The 9,878-nt window shown below is 41.3% G+C and overlaps 1 protein-coding gene across 1 annotated transcript in view; it reads left to right on the forward strand.

Annotated features, from left to right (window-relative positions):
- Nucleotides 1-2,595: 2,595 nt before the first annotated feature.
- Nucleotides 2,596-9,878, forward strand: part of LOC103550800 (collagen alpha-4(VI) chain-like) — a 103,480-nt gene continuing 96,197 nt past the window's right edge. Inside the window, exon 1 of the mRNA XM_008519871.2 lies at nt 2,596-2,695. The gene's annotated coding sequence lies outside the window, so the exon portion shown is untranslated. The remainder of the gene's footprint in view (nt 2,696-9,878) is intronic.

Genomic DNA, 9,878 nt, shown 5'->3' on the forward strand with positions numbered 1-9,878 from the left:
ATGGGCATGGATGTTAGCTCAGGGCCAGTCTTCCTCAGCAGAAAGAGGAGGATTGGTGGCGGATGTTAGGTCAGGGCTAATCTTCCTCAAAAAAAAAAAAAAAAAGAAAAGAAAAAGATTGGCACTTGAGTTAACATCTGTTGCCAATCTTTTTTTTTCTTCTCCTCCCTAAAGCTCCCTGGGACATAGTTGTATCTTCTAGTTGTGGGTCCTTCTGATTGTGCTATGTGGGACACCGCCTCAGCATCGCTTGATGAGCGGTGCTAGGTCCGGGCCCAGGATATTAACCACCGAAACCCTGGGCCACCTGAAGTGGAGTGCGGGAACTTAACTACTCTGCCACAGGGCGGCCCCCAGGTCTTACTTTCTGTATTCCCTCTCTTGCTTCCTTGGATTGCTTTCCAAATAAATTGCCTACACTCAAGTCCTTGTCTCAGGATCTACTTTTGGGTGAACCTGAACTAAGATAGCAAGCTTCTCTCCTGTGGGAGAATAGCACACAAGGAGAAGTGGGAAGATGGCTTGAGGATCAAGGAGAGGATACAGAGTAGAGAAAAGTGGTGAATGCTCTGGAGTAACAGAGGAAATAAGGACCTTGCTACTTAACCAGGGTCGGTGTTAGAGTTCAAGACCTTGAACCTAAAGTCATTTGGTGTCTAAGCTGCTGCCTTGGGGAATGAAAGGGAGTCTAGAGGAGGGGGATGCTGTTGGGTGGGTGAGTCAGAGGGGAGAACATGGCTCCCTGAGCAGGAGGGAGGAGAAGACTAAAAGCACTGGTTGGCATTAAATATCTGAGCCTAACTGTTTTTGCTGAAGAATTTTACCTGTGATAGCCTAATTATTTCCCTGAGAGAATCAGAACATTTAGTGAGCGCAAATGTGAAATGACTCCAAGTAGAACAAAGCTTTGCACCTGCTAACCCACTTCATGAATAACTAAGGGATAATTGATGAAGAGTGAACTAGCCTATCGTTTCGGAAGTTATCTTCTGTGTAGGAGGCTCTCTAGGTTTTATGTCAAATTTAACAATCCTGGAAAAACACAGAAAAGCTTGAATTCAACTCTGTTAATGACAGACTGTCCTTCTATTGACCGTTTGTGTCAGGAAACTTCATCTGACCCTGTTTCCTTGAATACTTATTCCAAAAACTAAACAACACTCCTTTCCAAGTATGAGTCTTTGGATTTTGAGATAATGGTGATAGACATGTGTACAAAATGTGACTGAGAGGGTAGCTGACCAGCTCCTCCTCTCCATCCATCCTCCCTTTCCTCTTCTATGATAATAGAGTTGAGCTGGGCACATGGCTGCCTAGTTGGAAATCAAATCTCAGGTTGTCCCTGCTGCTGGATGTGGCTGTGGGACTAAGCTCTGACCAACGGAATGTGAGTGGAAGGAATGCGAGCAACTTCTGCCTCACTTTTTGGGAGGAAGTCTCTAGATTTAACTCTTTCACCCTTCCCAGTGGCTACCCTGGTGGTCCTTGCAGGAAGCTCAGATGCCATTAGCCTGGTTTCTGAATGATTGTGGAGGAAAGCCTCTTGTTGACCTGGAATACCCAGCTTGGACTGAACTGTGTGAGAGGGAATTGACCTACGTTGTTCTTTAGGCCATATTATTGTTAGGTCTCTTGTTACAGCAGCTTAACTCTTACCCTAACTCGTGTATGCACACATATAAGTACTTGTATATTTCCTTTGCCTCTATCCTGATCCCTGATCCGGTTGGTGTAGGCTAGTTTAGAGCATCCAAGATGAATACAGACACTTGAGCTTTATCTTGCCAGATAAAGCTTGTCAATGCAGGGAGTGTTTGTCATTGTTCAATTCATTAATTTATCCATCCTTCCATCCAAGCGTCCATCCATCCATTCATCCATCCAAGTATCCATTCACCATCCATTACACATGCTATTTTGAGACCTAATGTGTACAAGACTCTTTGCTTGGGGATACCCAGGGAATATGAATGACACAAAGATGAATGATACCCAGTCACTGCTCTCAAGGAGTTCACAGTCTAGAGACTTTAGGTGGAGACTAAATCATTGAAATAGGAATAATTATAGTTAATTTTTCTTTTGTAAAATTTTAATCAAAATTGAAAAAGGTAGGCCTGGCCTGGTGGCAGAGTGGTGAAGTTTGTATTCTCCACTTCAGTGGCCTGGGGTTTGTGGGTTCAGATCCCGGGCGTGGACCTACACACCGCTCATCAAGCCATACTGTAGCAGTGTCCCACATACAATGTAGAGGAAGACTGGCACAGATGTTAGCTCAGGGCCAATCTTCCTCAAGCACAAAAAAAAAGAAAAAAATTGGAAAAGGCTAGTTTCATTTATATTACTTTATTATTGTTATTACCACTATTTTTTGAGAATGCTGTCTGCTGTCCCTGGTGAATTTTTGTATTCATTTCTAAGACCAGCGTTTACAGATGATCATTTTCATTTAATGGCAATAAAGCATGCTTAAGCACAAGTGATGTGTCAGTCACCATAAACACAGTCCTTGCTCCTCCCCTCGCCCCCCCTTTCTTTCCCCCAGGAGAGTATTAAAAAGAGCTGGAAAAGCTGATGTGTCATTGTACCCTCGAACCTTCCTGTACTCTAGGGAATTCCAGAGGCTCAAACAGTTTCTTAAGGGATGAAGATAAGAAGGAGAAATTGAAAGGACCAGCCTGAAAGGTTTTGCCAGGTAGGAGGAAATTCCTTTTGCCAGGCACAATTTTGTAGGTGGGAAGTCTAGTTTGTTTCCATTTGTTTTTGCAAATGCACTGCTTCTCTTTCATTTCCAGGCAGAGAGAGGCAGAGACATAGACAGACAAGAGAAAGAAACAGAGACTAAAAGAGAGACCTCGAATAATGAAGAGATGGAGAGAAATTGAGATAGGGGTAGAGATGCAGAGAAAAAACACCCCGAAGTATCTGCTAGATACACAGAGCAAGAGTAACCTCTAAGATGCAAACAATGATAGACAGAGATCTGTAACTCTCTGAACTTTTATTGAGCAGGAAGATGTGAAATATTTTGAGATTGCACTTGGAATTTTCTGTCTGCGTGGAAAGGGAAACGTGACTTATGGGGACTCATGCAAGTTCCACGAGTTATTTCATTGATGCATTATCTCTTTGGGGGATATTAAAAATGAAGAGTCGTGTTAGAATGGTAAGACCAAAGGAAGAAGAAAACACTAAAGATTTAACAAATAAACAGGCTTAGTAGAGATATAAAACTCTGTTATAAAATGACTCTCCCTCTCAAAGCATCCCCATGGGCAATGGGGACAATTTTGAGTTAGGAGTTCTTTTCTTCTGTCTAGCTTTCTAGGATTCATATAATTTGACTGTCATTTCTCTTTCCATTTGACTACCATAGACAATTTTAATAAATAATTTAAATGATTATTCAAATTGTTTATGAGAAATTTCAAACAGACATCAAAATTTAAAGAATTCACAGAAAATACGTGTATACTCACCACCTAGATTCGCCATTAACATTTTAGTATATTTTTATCACACACCATCCCTCTATCCATCCATTAATCCATCCTATTTTTTAATGCATTTTAAAGTAAATTTTAGACATCAGTACACTTCTCCCTAAATACTTCAGCATGCGTATTATTTACAAGAGTTCAAGAAAATGATCTTTTTATAAAGCACTTCAAGAAAAGTTATTGTGTTGGGGCCGGCCCGGTGGTACAGCGGTTAAGTTCTCATGTTCCGCTTCAGCAGCCTAGGGTTTGCCGGTTTGGATCCCGGAGGGTGGACATGGCACTGCTTGGAAAGCCATGCTGTGGCAGGTGTCCCACATATAAAGGAGAGGAAGATGGGCACGGATGTCAGCTCTGGGCCAGTCTCCCTCAGCAAAAAGAGGAGGATTGGCAGCAGTTAGCTCAGGGCTAATCTTCCTCAAAAAAAAGAGAGAAAAATTAATGTGAAATTGATCAGGATTAGATTTTGTGTGCAATTTTTAGATAACTGGGGCTGATATTTCTACATTTAAATTCGCTGAACAAACCTGGGGACGGTGACAACTATTAAGATGTGAGGTGAAAGGATCAAACATTGGCAGAGAATTAATCCACAAAATCTACAGGAGAAAAATCGATTATACTTTTATTCTCTTTGTATTGATCTTCAGAGGCTCAGAAATAGGCCCAGGGAATACAAAATACAGAAGGACCCTTTTTTAATTTCAGTCCCTGAGTGTGTGGCCCACAGGCCTTTAAAATTTGTCTGCCATCACAGATTCCTGTCTGGTGGTTTCCGACTCATAAGAATGGGCTTTGAAAGGTCTGTGGATGTGTTTCTTCTGCCACTGGCCAAGAGTGATGGAGCCCTGCCTCCATTTTTGCAGAAACAGCAAGTATGGCACATTACAGAGTCACTAGGAAGTGAAGTGATGAATTTGTCTACCTGATATTTTGGCCTGAAATATCCTGAGCCTAAAAACACAATCACTCCTTTTAAAAAGATCATACAGAAAATTGTTTTGCCCAAACATTCCAGCCTAATCTTGTATCTTATGTTTAAGTAACTCGCTATCTAAGTGAAATTTTTTGGCTGTGAGTTTTAAAAGATTCAACATCCTGGTCGCGTCTCTCCCCTGCCTCCTTGGGTGTGGGTTGCAGTCACAGACTGGCTCCATTTTAGATTTCTCAGAGGTCTCAAACCAAGTCTCCTTTAAATACTATGCCCAGGATCTGCTTTTACTCATTCTACAAATTTGCCGAATGTTTACTTTTATCCTGTTTGTTATGATGATATTTTTAGCACAAGCGAATTAAAAATATAATTGTAATTAAAATATATAAGTGAACCCAGTTGGCTCTGAGTTCTCCGTTTACTAAAAAATAATGGCCTAGAGGGCACCAATCTTCCCAAGAGTGCCTCTAAGTCTTGGTATAGAATATTCTATCTTAAGAACAGCATGTCATGTTTTTGTTTTTCTGAGCAAATGAATTAATGCAACAAATATTTGTCAAGCACCTGCTATGAGCCAGGCATTGGAGATGCATCAGGGACACAGAAAGATTCCTTGTAGCTCTTATATTCTAGCTGAAGGTGGGGGCGTGACAAAAGATAATAAAAACCACGATAAATATTATATAGCGTGTTAGAAGGTGATAAGAGCTATGGGAAAAGAGGAAAAGCAGAGTGGGGTAGGGGGTTGGATATGCCTGGAGAACAAGGGTGGGTAGCAATTTTAAGTAGAATGGCTAGGGTGGACCTCACTGAGAAGATGATATTAGAGCAAAGACTTGAGGGAGGTGAGGGAATCAGCCACGTGTATATATCTGGATATATGGGGAGAAGCCTTCCAGGCAGAGGAAACAGCACATGCAAAAGACCCTAAACGGGGAGTGTAACTGGCTTGTTTGAAGAACAGCCAGTTGGCCAAAGTGATCAGAGTATAATAAGTGAGGATGAGAGATGAGTCAGAGAGAAAACGGGGCCAGATCACCATAAGGCCTGTGGCCTATTTCGTCTTGAAACAGGGAACCAGTGGAAGGCTTTGAGCAGAGGCGACTTCGGTTTTAAAAGATCTCCCTGGGTATATTTTGAGAATAGACTTCAGAGAGAAAGGTTAGAAGAAGGGAGACCTATGCAGGTTGTTGCAGTCATCCAAAAAGAAAGATGATGGTGGCTTGAACAGGCTATTTGCAGTAGACGTGCTGAGAGAGGACCAGTTTCTGGATAAATGGCTTTAAAGGTAGAGCCAACAGGATTTCCTGACGGGTTGGATGTAAGGGTGTGTGTGTGAGAGAGAAGTTAATGATAACTCCATGGTTTGGGGTCTGTGCTAGGAGAAGATTGCAGTTTCCATGCACTGGGAGAAATGAAGGGAGGGAGGGAGAGAAGAAAAGAAAGGGCAAAGAAGGGAACTATTCTAGGTGCTGAGCAAATATAAATGATGAAGATGTGGTCATAACAAATCCCAGTTATTCACTGAAATAAGTGTACAAAGTTCAGAGGAACAGCAGAACAGGGAGTGACTCCCCATCAGCCTTGGGTTAGGGAGGTGACATCTGAGCTGGGTTTTGAAAGATGAATAGGAGCCTGCCAGGTGTGTGCGAATGTAAGTGTGTGTGCATGTGTACTGGGGCCAAGGAGTGGCGTGCAGCCTTCTAGGCAGAAGTAAGGAATAAGTAACATATTCTGAATTTGCGATCTGGATGAACTTGGCATAACTCACCGTCTTATAATTGTGTAACCTTCGGAAAGTTTTGTAGCCTAGTCAATGCATCCTGCAAGTTTTAAAGCAATATTTTTATCTTTCTGAGGGCTGGATAGGTTTGTGTTGCTGCATTTAGTGGGTAATTTTTCAATTGTCTTTAAAAAACTTATTATACATGATTTGAGATATTCAAAAAAGATACAAAGACTGGTTCAATGGCACTTAGTTATTTTAAGCTGAAGTCCTGGAGACAAAAGTGAAAGATTCAGCTCAAAGAACATAGACAGCTAGATTAAAAGAGCTTATCTCATCTAGATGACCTCACTGCCACCAGCCTGGTGTCCCTCCTGGTACCCTACTCCTTCAATTTAGGAAATCTTCTCTCACTGCTGTAAAAAGTGTGTCAATCCAAAATCCCACTTTCATCATGGTGTGGTTATTTCCTAGATATAATGGAGCAAATATGTGTTCGCAGCTCTTTGATTTAAGCAAAGCATTTATCTTGGAATAGAAAATGCTGAGGTTTGGTTCTGCCAATGAGAAAGTTCTAAATTTGGGGGATTTTGTTCCATAGATTATTGCTTGACAAAAGTGATGGTGACCTCTCAAGTCATGTACCTTTTTACAAAGTCCTTCCTCCACCGTTAGCTCTTGCTGTGCTCACAACCACCCTGCCACGTGGTGGTGGCAAGGTATCATTGGCTCTATTTTATGCTGACAGAGCTGAGGCTTAGAGAGTTCAAGAGACTTCCAAGAAGCCACATCACAAGAATGTGGCAGGGCTGACACTTGAACCAGAAAATTCAAAGTCAACTTCTGTGCAATTTTTACTGCTCCGTACTACACTTTCTCTCCAGTTTCTGGAGCAACATTCTTCTTAAAGGACATAAAAGAAATAAAGGACTTTGTATATGATGCCCGGCTAGACAGTTGCAGAGGGCAGTCAGACTTGCCCTTATTCACTATCATGACCTGCTCTTTCTGTTTCCTGGTGACAGGAAGTAGGGAGTGGCAGAGTGCCCTGACCTGCCCAGGGTGTTTGGAAAGGCCTGCTTTGCTTAGTAGATTTTAGACATCCTTCCTGAATGAAACACCTCAGAAAGATGGAGTAGTTATTCCTATTTCTCTGGCAAGACCAAGCTCATGAAATGCTTGGTTGATGGAGTTTATAAGCTACACATAAGTAGAAAGAGTTTGAGTAAATATTCTTTTTTCTTTGGATTAAATCATTTAGCAGTTTGTTCAATCATTTATATAATGATCATAAAAGGAAAAGATTAATTAGTTGGATTCAGTGTATCCAAGACTACAAAAATTTCTCAGGCTGAGGCTCTGCCCTCTGTGTGTTCACAGCCCAGTGAGGGAGATAACAATTAAGCAGACCATGACAATGCAATATGACAATTGGCGTAATTGAGGTATGAACCAGGCATTACGGGAAACCAGATGACTCAGGATATGAAGAGGGTTTAGAATAGTCAAAAACTGCCCAAGAGCTGAGATTGCGTTCAGTTCTAAAATTTTAAACATTTCACAAATTGTGTGCTAACCTTGTAATTACCACGGCTAATGGGAATATCATGGCCATCAGCACCCATTTGTCGCTTTGTACAATGCTCTGCTGAACTCTGGCATTCTAATCCTTATCCCTCCCTGGAAGAACACGCCAAGATTCTGCATCTTGTTATTTTTTTTCTGAGCCTAATGGCGCATTAATTGTCATTGAAATGTTTGACATAGCCTCCCTCAAATATTTTACAACAAAGTTGTATATATATCCGAGCCGTCATAAGATTTGTGAATGGGCACAGAAAGCAAATGTTACTGTTTATGCAATAGGTTAAGGCGAACCTTTAGTTTTTTTAACTGTCAAACATGCTGTGTGGATTCTAACGTGATGTGTACAGAAGAATCTGAGCATGTCCTCCAATTGTTTGCCTTCTGGAGCTTCCTGTTGCCCAGATGTGGTACACTACAAGACCGTCTTGTAAGAAAGCCAAAAATACAGTGCTTAAAATAACCCTAAGTGACCAGAAAAAAAAAGAACATAGCTCTAGATTTTTGAGAATAATTAGAAAGCAAGTTGAAAAAAATGTGTTAAATTAGTTTTGCACGTTTGCGTTGGGTCTTTCATCCAAATATTTTGAAACTTCTGCTTATCCCTCAGTCATGTCTATATAAAGAAAACATTTTTAATAGGTCATCTATTCCCTTTCCCCACTTAGTTGATAGACACAAATAGACACTTGATTTTCTCCATATGGAGCTAGACATGCTGTTGAAGGTAAGTGGACCACACATATGCCTGGGTGGGAACCATTGCATGCTAAATACATAGAAGAATGGTTTTCAATGTGTGGTCCCTTGGACCAGCTCAGCATGCAAATTCTCAGGCCCTACCTCAGACCTACTGAATTACAAACTCTGGAGGTGGGGTCCAGGAAGCTGGGGTTTTAACAGGGCCTCTGGGGGATTCTGATGCTGTGCTCAAATTTGAGAGCCGCTGGCATAGAACATTAGTGATGGCATCTTTTCATTTTATAGTTGAGGGGTCCACAGAAGGAGAAGAGAAAACTTGAAGGAGACTGGGATATAAAACACTGTTGATTTAATTAAATGAAGTTAAGGTGGTTTATGGTTGAAGACTGAGAGACTCTGCCCAGATCCCCTCTTCTGTCCCACCTGCTCAGTTCAGGCATTTCAGGAAACCAAAGGTCTCCATTAGACTTACCACGCCTTCAGAGCTTATACAGCACAGGTGTATGAGCTAGTGAAGGCTTAGCTGAGTCCCCTACACTCCAAAACCTTAGCTCCCGAGGCTTTGGATGAGCTCTACTTGGGGTGTCTAATACCTCTCCTGTGTTCTTGCACATGCTGTCCTTCTGCCTGGAACTCTCCGTCTCCACTTGCTCACTTGCAGATTTCCACTCATCCTTCAAGTCTCAACTCCAGTGTCACCTGCTCTGTGAAACCTTCACCCAAGAAGGTGCTCGCCCAGTGTGTTCCTCGGCACCTTCTATTTCTATATAATTCTATTTCTATACAATTTTACTCACCCTATGATATTGCAATTTATCCATCTCTCTCTCCACTAGAGTTCCAAGTCCTTTCAGGATCTCTCTATTCCATGATTTTTAGTGCCTAACATATTGTCTGGTAAACAGTAAACACTCAGTTAAAAAGTTGCAAGAGTATTGCAATGCTTTCCTCCTCTCTCTCTATGAATTGTTGTAATTCTGCTGAAGATTTGAGAGTAAGTTGCTGACCTCAAGACTCTCTGCCTGATAATATATCATGTGCATTTCTTAATAACAAGGATATTCTCTTACATGACTATGACACAATGACCAAAATCAGGAAATTTAACATCAGTTCAGAATTATTATATAATATTCAGTTCATATTAAAATTTTACCGACTACTCCACCAAATGTCCTTTTATAGCAACTCTTTCCAATCCAAGATCACGCTTGCCTTTAGCTGTCATGTCTCTTTAGGCTGTTTTAACCTCAGCTGTTTCCTCAGCTTTTCTTTGTCTTTCATGAGATTAATGTTTTAGAAGAGCACAGACCAGTTGTCTTTTAGACTGTCCCCAAGTTTTGTATTAAATGATTGTTTCTTCATTACTAGATTTAGGCCATGGCTTTTGAGGAGGGCTACCATATAAGTGATGTTGAGTTTTCTCATGCATAAC

This window comes from Equus przewalskii, chromosome 15 (genome assembly GCF_037783145.1).
Source record: "Equus przewalskii isolate Varuska chromosome 15, EquPr2, whole genome shotgun sequence".
In the NCBI taxonomy this organism is placed as follows: domain Eukaryota; kingdom Metazoa; phylum Chordata; class Mammalia; order Perissodactyla; family Equidae; genus Equus; species Equus przewalskii.